The 19,567-nt window shown below is 42.8% G+C and overlaps 1 pseudogene; it reads left to right on the top strand.

Annotated features, from left to right (window-relative positions):
* Window positions 1-419: 419 nt before the first annotated feature.
* LOC123405451 lies at window positions 420-2,321 on the top strand (annotated as a pseudogene).
* Window positions 2,322-19,567: the final 17,246 nt, after the last annotated feature.

Raw genomic sequence — 19,567 nt, 5'->3', positions numbered from 1 at the left:
GTGTGCCCCACCCCTTCTCCCCCTCGCCTTATCCCCACCACCGGCGGCCTCCTCACCTCTCCTTGACCAAGATCGAGCAGCCGGTTCAGATCCACATCCATGGTGGCATGAGCGCCCCGATGTGCAGGTTCAAGCCGTGTGAAGGTGGTGCTCGCTGCGGCTCTCACCCTCGTGCCATCAGGTATGTAACAAGTGGGATGGTTGTTTAATATAGAAAGGTCTCCAGTATATTTGCAGATGCTTGGCTTAGACATTGGAAACTTCTAACTAGTCCCCTAGGAAATGGTAGAATAGAACTTGTTACTGCATGGAATACACAGTACAACTCTATATACTTTACATAAATCATTCTGCGCCCTTCTAATCTATTGTTCTTCCATCTCTGTTAACAAAATGGGTGAAATAAAAGTTAACTGTTGTTTTCATTGCTGCAGCTTATGTTCATAGTGGACGACGCTGGATCATTTCTCCCAGCAATGAACCACTCCCCTTGGGAAGGTGTAACCAAAGCTGATTTCGTCATGCCTTTTTTCCTTTTCATTGTTGGGGTCGCCCTAGCTCTAACGTACAAGGTACACACTGACAACAACACGACCATGACATTTACTTTCGTTCTGTCGAGCTAACACTGGTGTGACATTCATGACTTGTTGTTGCTTACACCTAATTGCGTCATCCCGTGATGCATGCAGAGAGTGTCGGACAAATTGGATCCGACTCGAAAGGCAACACTTCGTGCACTGAAGCTATTCTGTGTTGGTTTTGTTCTACAAGGTATTAATTAGGATTGTTCCTGAACAGGATGACGGTACATTCAATTCGACATAATGTTTGATGTTTAGTTTCTTGTTCTGCTGTGTTGCACAGGTGGATTTTTTCAAGGAGTTCGTAGCCTTACTTTTGGGGTTGATATTGCACAAATACGTTTGATGGGTATACTGCAGGTAAGCGGCATATGCAATACATTATTCTGCATCAACAGTTCAACTAAATGTGGGATGACTTATGATTTGTGGTGCCTGCTTGGTTGCAGAGAATCACAATAGCTTATCTTGTCACAGCACTGTGTCAGATTTGGCTCAAAGGAGAAGATGATGCAGATTCTGGACTTGATTTGATCAAGAGATACAGATATCAACTGTGAGTTCAAACCTTTAAGAACCCAATAAAAAATAAAAATAAAAATCACTGATCCAGATGACATATTTAAAGGACTTAGTATGAGCAAGTTGTGTTTCTGAAATTACCATTCGGTATTGTTCTGCTAGACTCGCAGGCTTGCTCATCACAATCGCCTACATGGCCCTCTTGTATGGTACCTACGTTCCCAACTGGGAGTATCGGATATGAGATCCTGGTTCCACAAAGAAAACGTTCACTGTAAGTTCCACTTTCACATTTATTTTTCATGCTAAGAATATATCTAGCAGTATTATAGATGACAGTAGAACTGATGAGCTTCAAAATCGTAACTTATATCAGATCAAATGTGGTGTACGAGGTGACTCTGGCCAGGCTGCAATGCAGTTGTCATGATTGACCGCAAAATCTTAGGCATCCAGGATCTCTACGGTCGACCGGTTTATGCACGATCCCAGGTTCTAATAAAATCAAGAGCTTGCATAATGCTCCTTCGTCACCTTTGTTCAGTCTGTATTAACTCCTCTCTCTTGTGAGAGCAATGCAGCATTGATTCACCACAAAATGGGCCACTCCCTCATGATGCCCCCTCATGGTGCTAGGCCCCATTTGATCCTGAAGGGCTTCTCAGGTCAGAAAAACATGATACCTTCAAAGTTTATCATGAGGATCAGTCGCCGCCGCCAGCGCGTTCCCCAGAACATGATACATTGGTTTGGTTTATGTGTGGTTAGAAAAAGGAAGATGTATGAGCTAGCTGCAATAATTTTTTCCTGCTTGCTTTGTTGGTTTCCTGAAGTTCATATTTTTACCATTTTATTTTGCTACGTGAGGATTAGGTTTTAAGTCATACCTTTCTCCTTACTAATTACTGCCGTGCATAGGCTGGATGGAACATCGAACACCTCTGGTTCGAGTGTGTCCAGTGGCCACGAGTTGCAGGGGAGGAATTGGAGTAACAAGAACGGCTGGGAGATGCAAATGTGTTGCATGACAAGTTGGATGCTTTCTTGAGACCCTCCCTGTAATTGTGTCCCAGTATGTTCAGGTAAGTAAGCTTTTTACTGTAGTTGAATTTGCAATGTGACTCTGTTTTTGTTGACTGGTTCATGCGTAGCCGAATATTCGCATACAATGTTCTTTTGACACTGATGATTTTGGAGGCAATTTTTGCCAAGTGACTTTGCTGAAGATGATCCATACCCTATTTCCCACGTTAATTTATGTCTTTTTGGAAAGAAAAAAAATATGTTCCTTTACAGTCTTCAATCCGTTCCTTTTTTTAGAAACAACAAGTAATACATAGGCTTACAGTAGTATACAGAGTGTACATGTATATGTTTTACAGTCTTCAGTCCGTTCCTTTCTTTATTCTAGGTAGGTGTATTTTTTCTTTGTGTTCCGATATTTTCCGTCTCTGTGTGTACGTAATGCAATTCCCTATTCTCTCTTGATTTTAGTCTGTCATCTAGTTTTTCCCCTCAACTCTTTGTGTCTATGTATGTAGGGGTTTTCTATTTTAATTCCAGCTATTGTTCATCACATTAGCAAGTTTATTTTCCAATAATATTTGACGTTTTCTCATTTACTTGTTGTTTGAAGTCCATTTTCTCTATCCATGTAAGTAGGTTATTTTTTTTCCCTTTTCTCTCTTTGTCTTCTAGTTTACGTGCTACTGTTGATCGCTGTTTTAAGTTTATTTACGGCACTATTAAAGATACTTTTTCACAATTTGCTGTTATCTGAATCTGTTTTTTATAGTCCATTTACTATGTCCATATATGCCAGTATTTTGTGTCCGGTAGTCGGTTCGGTTTGTTGTCAATATAGTATCAGGTATACAAACATATACTACATGTGTCCACGTAGCTATACTATAGTGCAAACAAGTAGCGTCACACCATCGATATATATACACACGTACAACAGTAATAACTATTTTGCAACATATATACTAGAATCTATATACTCTAGTTCGAAGTATACAAAGTATATGCAGCCTTACCATCATTTTTTTCTTGCAGACGGCAATGGCAAGAGCATATTGTGCAGAGGAAGAGGATGAGAAGAAACTTGTGGTTCTCATCCAATCTTTGTGGAACTCTCTTTATGTGCGATTGTGCATTTGTTGGAAACTTTTTCTGTTTACTTACACTTACAGAAGTATTCTCTTGTGCACATGTAAATTTATTTTGATGTGCCCTTATTAGGCGTTGAACCTTAATGCGTGAAGTCGGTGGATGATGTATTGTATTTGATGTGATATGCTACTGAAATAAAATATACATTTTATTTGCAATCTTTTATTCTGTTGTATGTTTTTTTACTGGGCCTATCCTGAGGTATGCGTGCTTCTAGCAAAAAAATGTCTTCAACCCAAACAAATCAGACAATTTTAATAGTAAAATAGGTATTGGGTCAGGCCCATGTAGCTAGATTGGTGGACAGGGATCTGAAATTTATGATGATTTTATTTGGTCACTAGCAATGCCACGTCAGCTTGGCCACGTCAGATCCTACGTGGCTCACACAAATGAGTAATGACCAAACCAAAATTTTGGTCGATAGAGGCCTGCGACCAAAAGTTTAGAAAGGTCATGTTTGTTCATTCTTGACGACCAACTGTTGACGTTGTAAATTTGGTCAAAAAAAGGTCAATAAACAACGTAAATGACGAATTAGTGACCAATATAGGGAGTCATAATTGACCTTATTTCTTGTAGTGCACCTTTGGGACTACTTTCATAGCACAAGCCAACTACCAAGTTACTCAGAGAGATCACTCTCAAAAAGATATAAGTGAAGATCGAGAGTTCTTATTTCTCCAAAATATGACACCGCCGTGCTCTCAAAGATCTAAGTGAAGCACTTAGAGCAAAGTTATGTAGCTCAAAAGATATAAGTGAAGCACATGTGAGCTAAATTGCATAACTCAAAAGATATAAGCGAAGCTCAAAGAGTATTCTAGCAAATTCATGATGAGTGCATGTCTCTCTCAAAAGGTATGTAGCAAGGATAATTGTGATACAACAAAAAGAAAAGACTCCTACGATACAAGACGCTCCAAGCAAAACACATATCATGTGGTGAATAAAAATATAGCTCCAAGTAATGTTAGCGATGGATTGAAGACGAAAGAGGGGATGCCTTACCGGGGCATCCTCAAGCTTAGGATTTTTGGTGTCCTTGAATTTGGCTTGTGATGCCTTGGGCATCCCCAAGCTTGAGCTCTTTCCACTCTTTATCCCTTTGTCCATGAGAACATCACCCAAAACTTGAAAACTTCACAACACAAAACTTAAACATAAACTCGTGATATCATTAGCACAAGAAAACAAACTACCACCTCTTTAGGTACTATAGGAAACTTGATTTCTATTTATATTGGTGTTAGATTATTGTATTATCACTTTTCCATGGCTAATACCCCCGATACTATCCATAGTTTCATCAAAATAAGCAACCAACACAACAAAAACAGAATCTATCAAAAACAGACCAGTCTGTAGCAATTTGTATACTTCGTATACTTCTGGTATCTCAAAAATTCTGAACAATTACGAAAATTTGGGCAATTGGAATATCAACCAGAGGCAAAAATAATCAACTCAAAAGCTCTTTCTGGCTAAAAATGAAAAATAATTTCGTGAGCAAAAAGTTTTTGTCTAAAGGTTCAAACAACCATCACCAAACTAGTCATAAAGGTTTTACTTGGCTCAAACACAAAAATAAACACAAAAGACACAATTGTAACAGAATTATGATGGTGTGGACGCAACAAAACAGAAAGAAAAAAAGCAAAGATAAATTCATTGGGTTGCCTCCCAACAAGCGCTATTGTTTAACGCCCTTAGCTAGGCATAAGGTGATAGAATCACGTATCGTCGTCTTTGGTGCTCAAACCATAAGTAGCACTCATCGTGGATTCATAAGGCAATCTTTTTTTTCTTTCTAGGAAAATGTTCCATGCCCTTATTTAATGGAAATTGAAATATAATATTCCCCTCCTTCATATCGATGATAGCACCAATAGTCCATACGAAAGGTCGACCAAGAATGATAGGACATGTAGGATTGCAATCAATATCAAGCATAATGAAATCCACGAGCACATAGTTCCTATTTGCAATAATAAGAACATCATTGATCCTTCCCATGGGTTTCTTAACAGTAGAATTCGCAAGATGCAAATTAAGAGAGAACTCATCAATCTCATTAAAGCCTAGAACATCACATAAAGACTTTGGAATCGCGGAAACACTAGCACCCAAATCACACAAAGCATTGCATTCATAGTTTTTAATCTTGATTTTGATAGTAGGTTCCCACTCATCATGAATTTTTCTAGGGACAGAAACTTCCAATTCAAGTTTCTCTAAAAAGAGATTTTATCATAGCATCGACGATATGATCGGTAAAGGCTTTGTTTTGGCTATAAGCGTGTGGAGAGTTTAGCATGGATTGCATCAAGGAAATACATTCAATCAAAGAGCAACTATCATAATTGAATTCCTTGAAATCCAAAGTAGTAGTTTCCTTGCTACTCAAAGTTTTGATATCCTCTACTCCACTTTCTATGCTTTTAGCATCAAGATAGATAGACTCCGAATCATTGGGGCGTTTTTCAACCAAGGTGGATTCATATCCAGCCCCATCATCACAAGGTTTGACACTAGAAAACAAGGATTCAATGGGAGTCACACCAAACACTTTAAGATCTTCGTGATTCTCATCACGAGAACACGCCTTTTTAAGCCATTCATGTCTAGCACGATTTTGGGCAGTTCTTTCTTTACTCTCATTCATGGAAACATGCATAGCTTTCAAAGTTTCATCCATATTGATCTTGGGAGGAGCACATATAACTTTCAAAGCATCAATATCAATAGACATTCTATCAACGCTCCTAGCCAAATCATCAATTTTGAGTAGTTTTTATTCTATGGACGCATTGAAAATCTTTTGTGAGTTGATAAACTCTTTGATATTACTCTCTATATCAGAGGGTAATTTATTTTAATTTCCATCAGCATTGTTGTAGGAGTTGCCAAAGTTATTAGAGGGATTAGTAGGAAAAGGCCTAGGAATATACTTTCCTCTAAAAGCATTATTGTTGCCAAAATTATTCCTACCAACAAAATTAACGTCCAAGCTCTCATTGCTACTCTCAATCAAGGAAGACAAGGGCATATCATTTGGATCTAAAGGAGCACCTTTACTAGCAAACAATTTCATTAACTCATCCATCTTAGCACTCAACGAGTTAATTTCTTCTATAGCATGTACCCTTTTACTACTAGGTGACCTTTCAGTGTGCCACTGAGAATAGTTTGTCATGATATTATCTAGGAGTTTTCTAGCTTCTCCTAATGTTATTTCCATGAAGGTTCCACCGGAGGCGGAGTCCAAGATATTTCAAGAAGCAAAATTCAAACCAGCGTAGAAGATTTGTATAATCATCCAAAGACTCAAGCCATAAGTGGGACAATTTCTAATCATCAGTTTCATTCTCTCCCAAGATTGTGCAACATGTTCATGATCAAGTTGCTTAAAATTCATGATATCATTACGAAGAGAGATAATTTAGCCAGCGGAAAATACTTGGATATATAAGCATCTTTGCACTTGTTCCAAGAATCAATACTATTTTTGGGCAAAGATGAAAACCAAGTTTTTGCTCGATCTCGCAATGAGAACAGAAATAGCTTCAATTCAATCACATCATTATCCACATCTTTCTTCTTTTGCATATTGAAAAGCTCAATGAAGGTATTAAGGTGGGATGCGGCATCTTCACTAGGAAGGCCAGAGAATTGCTCTTTAATACGTCCATTTTGCATCATGCTTTCATGTTGATATTTATTGCTCTTTGGGCTGTTATATTACTTGTGGTACCATATTTATGCCTTTTCTCTCTTATTTTGCAAGGTTTATTTGAAGAGGGAGAATTCAGGCAGCTGGAATTCTGGACTGGAAGAGGAGCAAATCCTAGTCCACTATTCTGCACATCTCCAAATGCCCTGAAAATTTACGTGGATTTTTTCTGGAATATATTAAAAATACTGAGCGAAAGAACTACCGGAGGGGGGCCACCAAGTCCGCACAAGCCCCCACTCCGCCACCACCCCCCTGGTGGCGGTGGGTAAGCTTGTGGGCTGTCTAAAGTCCCAATAGCCCCCCTCTTTTTCTATATGAAGCGTCCTGGTCTGGAAAAAATGAATAGGGAGCTTTTTCATGGTTTCGCCGCAGCCACGAGGCGGAACTTGAGCAGATCCAATCTAGAGCTCCGGCAGCATGATCGTGCCAGGGAAACTTCCCTCCCGGAGGGGGGAATCGTCGCCATCGTCATCACCAACACTCCTCTCGTCGGAGGGGAGGCATCTTCATCAACATCTTCATCAGCACCATCTCCTCTCCAATCCCTAGTTCATCTCTTGTAACCAATCTTCGTCCCGCAACTCCGATTGGTACTTGTAAGGTTGCTAATAGTGTTGATTACTCTTTGTAGTTGATGCTAGTTAGATTACTTGGTGGAAGAGTTTATGTTCAGATCCATGATGCTATTCATTACACCTCTGGTGATGATTATGATTATGTCTTGTGAGTAGTTACTTTTGTTCCTGAGGACATGGGATAAGTCATGTTAATAATAGTCATGTGAATTTGATATTTGTTCGGTATTTTGATATGTTGTATGTTGTCTTTTCCTCTAGTGGTGTTATGTGAACGTCGACTACATAACACTTCACCATATTTGGGCCTAGAGGAAGGCATTGGGAAGTACTAAGTAGATGATGGGTTGCTGGAGTGACAGAAGCTTAAACCCCAGTATATGTGTTGCTTCGTGAGGGGCTGATTTGGATCCTCTAGTTTAATTCTATGGTTAGACTTTGTCTTAATTCTTATTTTGTAGTTGCGGATGCTTGCGAGAGAGGTTAATCATAAGTGGGATGCTTGTCCAAGTAAGGGCAGTACCCAAGCACCGGTCCACCCACATATGAAACTATCAAAGTAACGAACGTGAATCGTATTAACATGATGAAACTAGCATGACAGAAATTCCCGTGTGTCCTCGGGAGCGTTTTTCCTCCTATTAGACTTTGTTCAGGCTTGTCCCTTGCTACAAACGGGATTGGGCCACTTGCTGCACCGTTGCTACTACTTGTTACTTGTTACTTTTTGCTCGCTACGTTTCACCTCGCTACACAATCACTTGTTACCGCTACTTTCAGTGCTTGCAGTTATTACCTTGCTGAAATCCGTTTATTAGAGCCTTCTGCTCCTCGTTGGGTTCGACACTCTTACTTATCGAAAGGACTACAATTGATCCCCTATACTTGTGGGTCATCACTCTTTCATAACAAGATTCAGCAAAGCAGCATTAATTTCATATGATTCCGCACTAGTGGCAGGAGCAATCGGAGTACTAATAAAATCATTATTATTAGTATTCAAGAAGTCACAAAGTTTGGTGTTTTCAGTCATGGTGACTTCAGCAAGCAGACAGGCACACAAGCGAACAGAAAGCAAGCGAAAGAAAAGGGCGAACGAAAAAGGAAAATATTTTTGTAAATTTTTGTTTTTCAGAAGTGGGGGAGAGGAAAACGACAGGCAAAAAAGTAAATGCAAGAGATGAGTTTGCGACACTTACTTGGATAAGCTTCACTTGATGCTCACCGGCAACGGCGCCAGAAATTCTTCTTGCTACCTCTTGAGCTTGCATCGGTTTTTTCCCTTGAAGAGGAAAGGGTGATGCAGCACAGTAGCAGTAAGTATTTCCCTCAGTTTTGAGAACCAAGGTATCAATCCATTAGGAGTATCAAGATGAAGCACCGATGTACCTGTGCAAAAACAGCAAACTTGCACCCAACGCTACAAAGGGGTTGTCAATCCCTTCACGATTGATTGCAAGGTGAGATCTGAAGGCGGAAAGTGCAACAAAGTAAAAGTGTAAGGATGAAAATAAGATGTGAAGTAGACCCGGGGTCCATAGTGTTCACTAGAGGCTTCTCTCAAGATAGCAAATATTACGGTGGGTTAACGAATTACTGTCGAGCAATTGATAGAACCGCGCAAAGTCATGACGATATCTAAGGCAATGATCATACATATAGGCATCACGTCCGAGACAAGTAGACTGATACTTTCTGCATCTACTAATATTACTCCACACATCGACCACTATCCAGCATGCATCTAGTGTATTGAATTCATGACGAACAAAGTAACGCCTTAAGAAAGATGACATGATGTAGAGGGATAAATTCATGCAATAGATATAAACCCCATAATTTACCCTTGATGGAAACAACATGATGCGTGCCTCGCTACCCCTTCTGTCACTGGGTGAGGTCACTGCACGGTATGAACCCAAAACCAAGCACTTCTCCCATTGCAAGAATCATATATCAGGTTGGCCAAACAAAACCCACAACTCGAAGAGAATTACAAGGATATGAAATCATGCATATAAGATATCAGAAGAAACTCAAATAAGATTCATAGATAATCTGATCATAAATCCACAATTCATCGGATCTCGACAAACACACCGCAATAGAATATTACATCGGAAAGATCTCCATGAAGATCATGTAGAACTTTGTATTGAAGATCCAAGAGAGAGAAGAAGCCATCTAGCTACTAGCTATGGACCTGAAGGTCTATGCTGAACTACTCACCCATCATCGGAGAGGAAATGGTGTTGATGAAGAAGCCCTCCGTATCTGAATCCCCCCTCCGGCAGGGCACCAGAACGTGCCCTAGATGAGATCTTGCGGAGACAGAAGCTTGTGGCGGCGGAAAAGTATTTTCGTGGATCTCTCCCGTGGTTTTGGATTTTTCGGGGATTTATAGGCGGAAGAAGTAGGGCAGACGAGCCACAGGGGGCCCACAAGCCTTCTAGGAGCGGTCCCCCTGGCCGCGCCTAGGGGTCTTGTGGCCTCTGCCTTGGTTCTCACGCTCCCTGCGTATCTTCTGTTCCGGAAAAAATCTTTTTGAAGGTTTTATTCCGTTTGGACTCCGTTTAATATTCTCCTCTAAAAAGGGTCAAAAACACGGAAAAATAGGAACTGGCACTTTGCACAGAGTTAATAAGTTAGTCCCAAAAAAGATATAAAAGGCATACAAAACATCCAAAGTTTGACAAGATAATAGCATGGAACCATCAAAAATTATAGATACGTTGGAGACGTATCAGCACGCTGCCTCTACATCTACCTTCGGGATTAGTTTTAAACGTTAATAATTCTTATTAAGTACCAGCTTTGAGAATGAAGATTGTATCAGGGTCTTGTTTAATGCGAGACGGCTACTCATTTAAGTCAAAGAATAATGGTTGTTCTATTTATATGAGTGATATGTTTTATGGTCAGGCTCCGTTGGTGAATGGTTTATTCTTGATGAATCTTGATCGTGATGTTACACATATTCATAGCGTGAATACCAAAATATGTAAAGTTGATAATGATAGTCCCACATACTTGTGGCACTGCCGCCTTGGTCATATCGGTGTTAAGCGCATGAAGAAACTCCATACGGATGGACTGTTAGATTCTCTTGACTTTGAATTATTTGACACATGCGAACCGTGCCTCATGGGTAAGATGACTAAGACTCCATTCTCAAGAATAATGGAGAGAGCAACCGACTTATTGGAAATAATACATACTGATGTGTGTGGTCCAATGAACGTTGAAGCTCGCGGTGGGTATCGTTATGTTCTCACTCTCACCGATGATTTGAGCAGGTATGGGTATATCTACTTGATGAAGCACAAATCTGAAACATTTGAAAAGTTAAAGGAATTTCAGAGTGAGGTTGAGAATCAATGTGACAAGAAAATAAAGTGTCCACGATCTATCGTGGAGGAGAATATTTGAGTCACGAGTTTGGCACACACCTAAGGAGATGTGGAATTGTTTCACAACTGACGCCGCCTGGCACACCGCAACGTAATAGAGTGTCTGAACGTCGTACTCACACTTTACTAGATATGTTATGATCTATGATGTCTCTTACCGACTTATGCTATCATGTCGGGGATACGCATTGGAAACTGCAACATTCACTTTAAATAGGGCACCGTCTAAATCCGTTGAGACGCCACCGTATGAATTATGGTTTGGCAAGAAACCTAAGTTGTCGTTTCTAAAAGTTTGGGGCTGCGATGCTTATGTGAAGAAACTTCAACCAGAAAAGCTCAAACCCAAAGCTAGGAAATGCGTATTCATAGGATACCCTAAGGAAACTATTGGGTATACCTTCTATCTTAGATCCGAAGGTAAGTGGGAGGAAAGAACCGGAGAGTAGTTCTTTGTTGCCAAGAACGGATCCTTTCTAGAGAAAGAGTTTCTCTCGAAAGAAGTAAGTGGGAGGAAAGTAGAACTTGATGAGGTAATCGTACCCACTCTCGAACCAGAGAGTAGCGCAGCCTGGGAAATTGTTCCTCTGGCGCCTGCGCCAACTGGAGAGGAAGTTAATGATGATGATCATGAAGCTTCGAATCAAGTTGCTACTGAACCACGAAGGTCCACAAGGGTACGTTCTGCACCAGAGTCGTACGGCAACCCTGTGATGGCAATCATGTTGTTAGACAACGCTGAACCTTCCAACTATGAAGAAGTGATGGCGGGCCCGGATTCCAACAAATGGCTTGAGGCCATGAAATCCGAGATACGATCCATGTATGAGAACAAAGTATGGACTTTGGTGGACTTGCCCGATGATCGGCGAGCCATAGAAAATAATTGGAACTTCAAGAAGAAGACTGACGCAAACAGTAATGTGACCGTTTATAAAGCTTGACTTGTCACAAAGGATTTTCAACAAACTCACAGAGTTGACTACGATGAGACCTTTCCTCCCGTAGCGAAGCTGAAGTCAGTCCGAATCATGTTAGCAATTGTTGCTTTTCATGATAATAAAATTTGGCAAATGGACGTCGAAATAGCGTTCCTTAATGGGTATCTTAAGGAAGAGTTGTATATTATGCAACCAGAAGGTTTTGTCGATCCTAAGAGTGCTAAAAAGGTATGTATGCTCCAGCGCTCCATCTATGGGCTGGTGCAAGCATCTCGGAGTTGGAACATTCGCTTTAATGAGGTGATTAAAGCATTTGGGTTCATAGAGGTTTATGGAGAAGTCTGTGTGTACAAGAAAGTGAGTGGGAGCTCTATAGCTTTTCTCATACTATATGTGGATGACATATTATTGACGGGAAATAATATAGAGTTATTGGAGAGCATAAAGGCCTACTTGAACAAGAGTTTTTCAATGAAGGACCTTGGAGAAGCTGCATACATATTAGGCATCAAGATCTATAGATATAGATCGAGACGCCTCATAGGTCTTTCACAAAGTACATACCTTGACAATATATTGAAGAAGTTCAATATGGAAAACTCGAAGAAGGGGTTCTTGCCAGTTTTGCAAGTTAACAGATTGAGTAAGACTCAGTCACCGACCATGACAGCAGATAGAGAGAAGATGGGTACTCTCCCCTACGTTTCAGCCGTAGGCTCTCAAATGTATGCCATGCTATGTACCAGACCTGATATAAACCTTGCCATAAGTTTGGTGGGGAGGTACCAAAGTGATCCCGGTGTGGAACACTGGACAACGGTGAAGGATATCCTTAAGTACCTGAAAAGGACTAAGGAGATGTTTCTCGTTTATGGAGGTGACGAAGAGCTCGTTGTAAAGGGTTAGGTCGATGCTAGCTTCGACACAGATCCGGATGACTCTAAGTCACAAACCGTATACGTGTATGTTTTGAATGGCGGGGCAATGAGCTGGTGCAGCAGCAAGCAAGACGTCGTGGCAACATCTACATGTGAAGTGGAGTAGATAGCTGCTTCGGAAGCATCTCGTGAAGGGATCTGGATGAAGGAGTTCATCACCGACCTTGGAGTGGTTGTAAGCGCGTGAGGTCCGATGACACTCTTCTGTGATAAGACTGGAGCCATTGCCATAACCAAGGAGCCCAGATTTCACCGGAAGACCAAGCACATCCAACGCTGCTACAACTCCATCCAGGACCAGATCCAGAGAGGAGTCAAAGATATTTGTAAAGTACACACGTATCTGAATATTGCAGACTCGTTGACGAAACCTTTTCCTCGAGAAAAACATGATCAACACCACTACGCTATGTGTGTTCGATTCATCACAATGTAACTAGATTATTGACTCTAGTGCAAGTGGGAGACTGTTGGAAATATGCCCTAGAGGCAATAATAAAATGGTTATTATCATATTTCCTTGTTCATGATAATCATCTTTTGTTCATGCTATAATTGTATTAACAGGAAACAGTAATACTTGTGTGAATAAATAGATCACAATGTGTCCCTAGCAAGCCTCTAGTTGGCTGGCTTGTTGATCAACAGATGATCATGGTTTACTGATCATGGACATTGGATGTCATTGATAACGGGATCACATCATTAGGAGAATGATTTGATGGACAAGACCCAATCCTAAGCATAGCACTAGATCATGTTGTTCGTATGCTAAAGCTTTTCTAATGTCAAGTGTCTTTTCCTTCGACCGTGAGATTGTGCAACTCCCGGATACCGTAGGAGTGCTTTGGGTGTATCAAACGTCACAACGTGACTGGGTGACTATAAAGGTGCACTACAGGTATCTGCAAAAGTGTTTGTTTGGTTGGCACGAATCGAGATCGGGATTTGTCACTCTGTGTGACGGGGAGGTATCTCTGGGCCCACTCGGTAGAACATCATCATAGTGAGCTCAGTGTGACTAAGGAGTTAGTCACGGGATGATGTGCTGCGGAACGAGTAAAGAGACTTCCCCGTAACGAGATTTAACAAGGTATAAGGATACCGATGATTGAATCTCGGGCAAGTTCTATACCGACAGACAAAGGGAATTGTATACGGGATTGATTGAATCCTTGACATCGTGGTTCATCCGATGAGATCATCGTGGAACATGTGGGAGCCACCATGGGCATCCGGACCCCGCTGATAGTTATTGGCCGGAGAGGTGTCTCGGTCATCTCTGCATGCCTCCCGAACCCATAGGGTCTACACACTTAAGGTTCGATGACGCTAGGGTTATAGGGAATTGTTATACGAGGTTACCGAAGGTTGTTTGGAGTCCCGAATGAGATACCGGACATCGCGAGGAGCTCCGGAATGGTCCGGAGGTAAAGATTGATATATAGGATGGATGTGTTTGGACGCCGAAAATGTTTCGGGCACCACCGGCAACGTGCCGGGACCACGAGAAGGGTTCTGGAGGCCCACCAGGAGGGGCCACCAGCCCCGAAAGGCTACATGGGCCAAGTGTGAGAGGGAACCAGCCCTTGGGTGGGCTGGTGCGCCCCCCACACCCAGCCCAAGGCGCTAAGAGAGGGAAGGGGGGAAACCCTAAGTCAGGTGGGCCTTAGGCCCACCACGGGGTGCGCCACCCCCTCCTCCCCTCCTGGCCGCCGCCCTGGCATCCCATCTACGGCTGCCGCACCCCTTAGGGGTGGGAACCCTAAGGGGGGCGCCACCCTCCCCTTCTCCCTATATATAGTGGGGGTGTTGGCCATTGGATACACACAATTTCAACTCTCTCTCACCGCATCCCTGCTTCTCTTCTTCCTCATCTCCCACGGTGCTTGGCGAAGCCCTGCTGGGAGACCTTGTCGCTCCATCGCCACCACGTCATCGTGCTGCCGGAGCTCTTCCCCAACCTCTCCCTCCTCCTTGCTGGATCAAGGTGCGGGAGACGTCACTGGGTTGCACATGTGTTTAACACAGAGGTGCCGTGGTTCGGCACTAAATCGGAATCACACCGCGATCTGAATCCCAACGAGTACGACTCCATCAACCGCATTCTAGCAACGCTTCCGCTTAGCAATCTTCAAAGGTATGAAGATGCTCTCGCCCCTCTCTCGTTGTTGGTCTCTCCATAGGAAGATCTGAATATGGCGTAGGAAAATTTTGAATTTTTGCTACGTTACCCAACATACATCAACAAGAAGGACTAACCCCGTCGATGAGAGCAACCAAGACCGAGAAGACGCATTAGAATTTTGTAACTAAACGTTTCCCTCTTACCTCTATCTCTTAATTCTCGTGACGACAATATCTTTTATTGGTGGAGAATTGTGACACCCCGGTATTTAAGCTACGGTAACTATGAGGATTAGGCCATTCCATTTTACTAATCCATGCTTGATCACAATGGGATCAAACCTCATTTCTTTTTCCTAATTTTTTTTGAAAATAATTTGAAAAGTGGTTTTAATAACTTTGCAAAGCTGAAAACATAAAATCATATTGGCGTTGCAAATAATCCCCTGATATTTATATAATCATAAGAAATATTTTTATCAATTGTTTAAGTGCCTCAAAACAATTAAAACCAAGGCCAAAACTATTATGAAAATGCCATTTAAATTATAGAAATTCCAAACCACTTCCATTAAATCACAAACTTTTGTGATGTCGTCTATTAATGCATTATAATTATTGGTATAATTTATATGTTTTATAAAACTAAGATACTATTGTTTTAAAAAGAAAATAGAAAAGAGAAGAAAAAAATATATAATTAAAAAGAAAAAGACTAAGCCCCCCACTTCCTGTGGGCCGTGGCCCACATCCTTCCTTCTCGCTCGCCCACCTCCCCTCCACCGGCCCACCCCGAGGGCTATGCCCTCCCCACCCGCAACCCTAACCCTCCCCACTCGCCCCACTCTTTCCCCACGCTCCCAAACTTCCTCTCTCACCCAAAAATGGCGGCGGCTCCTAGAGCGCACCCCCCTCCTCGACCCATGCTCCCCATCGAGCCCCTGAGCCCTCCGACGCGCCTGCCCGGCACAGGCCACCATCAGGCCCTCTGACGCCCACTAGCATCGGTGGTCGCTGCCATTGCCCTCTCGGCCATCGCCGGCGCCCTAACCCCGCCATGGCCAGGCCCCGTGTGGCCTCGGCGCGTCGCTGATCCCCGTCGGCAACCACCGGACCTCCCCCGGCCTCCTCCTCACCACCAGCACCTCCTCGCCCCTCCTCGAGCACGCTGCCTCTACCCCGCGCAGGATGTGAGCGCCTCCCTCATCTTCTCCCCTCTCGCTTCGATGACCTCACCCTTCTCCGGCCGGCGCAACCTTCCGGGTCCGTCCGGCGAGCCCCGGCGCTGGTCGCGCCCCGGCACGTCACCCCATTCCCCCTAGCTATCGCAACCACAGCAACCCCTGGCCCCCTTCAGTGCCTCATGCCGTCCGTTACCTCGTCGCGCATGTGCTACTGTTCCCGTGTATGCTGCCGCTCCCGGCCTACTCCTCGAGTCGTTGGCCCGTCCGACATGCTCGCTGGCCTCGCGAGGAGCCTCTCGACATGGTCGGCTCAGCCTAACCTCTCCTCGGTGGCCTTGGATAGATTAGTTTGGGGTAACCCGCCCAAGTGGATGACAACAGGGGCGCATGCCCCTGTTAACAGAATGGTAGTTATATATATATATATAGTAGTATGAAAATATAAAAGAATAATAATATTATATAAATGAATACTTAATAAATTAATTATTTTAGTTAATAAATTAATTAAGTGACTAATCAATTAGTTGACTCAATTAACTTTTGATTAATTTGTCTAGTTAATAAAAGTAATTAATTTGGTTACTTAAAATTAATTTGTTTAATTGTATCATTAATAGTTTAAGCTGAGTATGATAGGTAGGCCGACCTCTTTCAGTAAAAGAAAAGAGTTTTTAAATAAATGTGATAATAAGTTAATTAGTGATCTAACTAATTGGCTTAATTAGTGTGAGTAGTCTATGACATGTGTGTCCATTGACCCTGTTGACCAGTCAAACTTTGACTAGTCAACTACTGACTAGGCATGCTGACTGGACCCCGTGGTCCCACTGTCATAGTGTGTGGCTAGAGAAGCACTAGGTGACAAAAGAATATCTTGTTTATTTATTAGTTAAATAATTTCAGAATGTCGCTAAATCTTTGTAAAATCATTGAAAATAATTCATAACTCGGATGAAAATATTTTATACATGAAAGTTGATCAGAAAAATGAGACGAACCGGGATACACTATCCGTTCGTGTGTCACACGTCTCTATCATAGCGAACATCGAACTTTTCTATCCGTTCCGCGTGTCCGGTAGTAGCCAGAGACCCGGGAAATATTGTCCGATATTTTCCCGATCCGTCCATGACGGGTGATACCGCGTTAGCTCATGCCTACCGCTGCCTTTAGCCATGCCATACTTTGTGATGCATTTGATTGCTCCATTAATTATTGTGTTTCCCCTATGCTACTTCCTTTCCGATAGACCACGGGACCGATGATGATCCGGTGATCGACTACTTCCCGGTTGAGGATCTGTTTTGTCTGTAGAGCAACCACGCAAGCAAACCCCCTTGATGATTCCTATATCGCCTATTCTTTCTCCCTCATGCTTGCATTATAATTTTTCTACTATTGTAGGTAGATCCTATTCTGATGCATAACCTATTTTTTATGAACTGCTACTTTCCAGTACCACACTTTAAACTGTTTAATATAGGTGGAGCAGTCATCCCCTTTGCCCCCCTTAGTCCAGTTACCCCGCTTTATCTTCAAGTCTTGATCCCTGATCGACGAACGAAGAACCAACACAGGACTTACGCCCCCCTTAGTTGTACGACGTTGTAGAGCTACTATCGGGTACCGAGGGTGACACCTCGCAAAGTACTCATGATATTATCTTTGTAGTGCAGCTCGTTGGTCGTGGTTATCGAGGGTGATTCCTCCTTCACCACTCCCGACGATGACTCTATCGTGCAACCCCTCAAGTGTGAGAGCCTCGAGGGTGATTTCTCTAAGTCCACCTTGACGGTTACATCGTTCGGAATCCAATGAGGGTCATCACCTCGGATCCCCCTCATGTTACAACCACATAGTTACTTGACCATGTTAGTTGGAACATTGATGAATAAATGTTAGGCAGGTAGTTTCCCGCATGGATGTGCCGTTGAATTAATTAAAATGTTAATGGATTTGGGTATTTGATCTGGATTGATCGGCGAACTTTTCACACTAACCGGCTTTGCGGGAGAAGTTATGGGTACTCGGCGTCGTGGTATACCCCAAATCTTTTCAGACGTCAGCAATAGAGCGGCGTGCACCCGAGTGGTCTGGATAGGCATCGTGCTTCTAATATGGGGTGCTAGGACTAACCTCGGCCACCCATGCATCGTGCACGAGTGCAACGGGTGATGGGACCATGAACCCCCCGCGCTTAGGATTTAGACCAGCGGGCTGGCCTCTCTATCGAGTCTAGGTGGGGCTGTGACGTGTCGATGTTCCAAGGCCGGGCATGACATAGGAAAGTGTGTCCGTCCAGAGTTCATCGAGCGTGACGGAAAACTTGGTGCACCCCTGCACGGATGAAAATTAACTATTTGGATAGCCGTGTCCACGGTTACAGGACGACTTGGAGTTGTGGCCCGATCTTATACAACTACAATTGTTCCTTAACTGGAATATTGCTCCGGGATTGCTTCCTCGCAGGGAGTTGAGGAAGGATATCTGGGCATGAATTTAATTAATATTGACGCAACAATATGACTATTAATTTTGTTACGTGTTCTACTCTTGTCTATTGCTGCAACACCCCTGAAGAAGCTAGTCTTCGATAGCACTAGGCCTTCTCTCTCTATTCTCGCATTACTGTAGTCATTCCACATATAACCCCCTTCCTTAGATACTGACGGATACTTAGCATAGTTCTGATGTTAGTCGTGGGAATACTTTGGATGAGTACTCACCGTTGCTTTGCTCCCACTTTTTCCCTTGATCCATTGCCGCGACCAGATGATGGAGCCCAGGAGATGGGTATCCCGCCGAGGACGACTGCTACTGTGACGGTGCCTGCTGCTTTGTGGAGGCCGCTGATGATCAGGAGTAGTTAGGAGGCTCCCAGGTAGGAGGCCTCGCCTCGTTCGACCATTGTTTCTTTTGTGCTACCTTCTCTAAGGCACCTCATGTTTCATGTCCGTACTCAGATATTTGTTGCTGACGCTGACTCGTGTGTTTATTGAGCTTCCGTATTCTAGCCGTCGAGGCCCCTGGCATGTAATATGAAGCTTGTATGTATGATTTGTGTCTAGAGTTGTGTTGTGATATCTTCCCATTAGTCATGGATCTTGGTCGTACGCATTTGCATGTATGATTAATGTATGATCAAATCGAACGCGTCACACATTCCCACATTCATTTTTTGTTAGAGAACCACATACTCTTGTGTTGAGACAAAGATGTTCGAGTCGAATCATTTGAAACTTGATCTCTAGCCTCCCCAAACAGATTTCCACCAAATCAACCTCTCCTACCCATGCATATTTTACATGAGAGTGATTTAATGTTGAGGAGACTATCTTTAGAAGCACTAGAGCAAGGAGTTCATTGATCTAC

This window comes from Hordeum vulgare, chromosome 6H, assembly GCF_904849725.1.
Source record: "Hordeum vulgare subsp. vulgare chromosome 6H, MorexV3_pseudomolecules_assembly, whole genome shotgun sequence".
Lineage (NCBI taxonomy): Eukaryota > Viridiplantae > Streptophyta > Magnoliopsida > Poales > Poaceae > Hordeum > Hordeum vulgare.
This window is presented reverse-complemented; position numbering and strand designations above follow the sequence as displayed.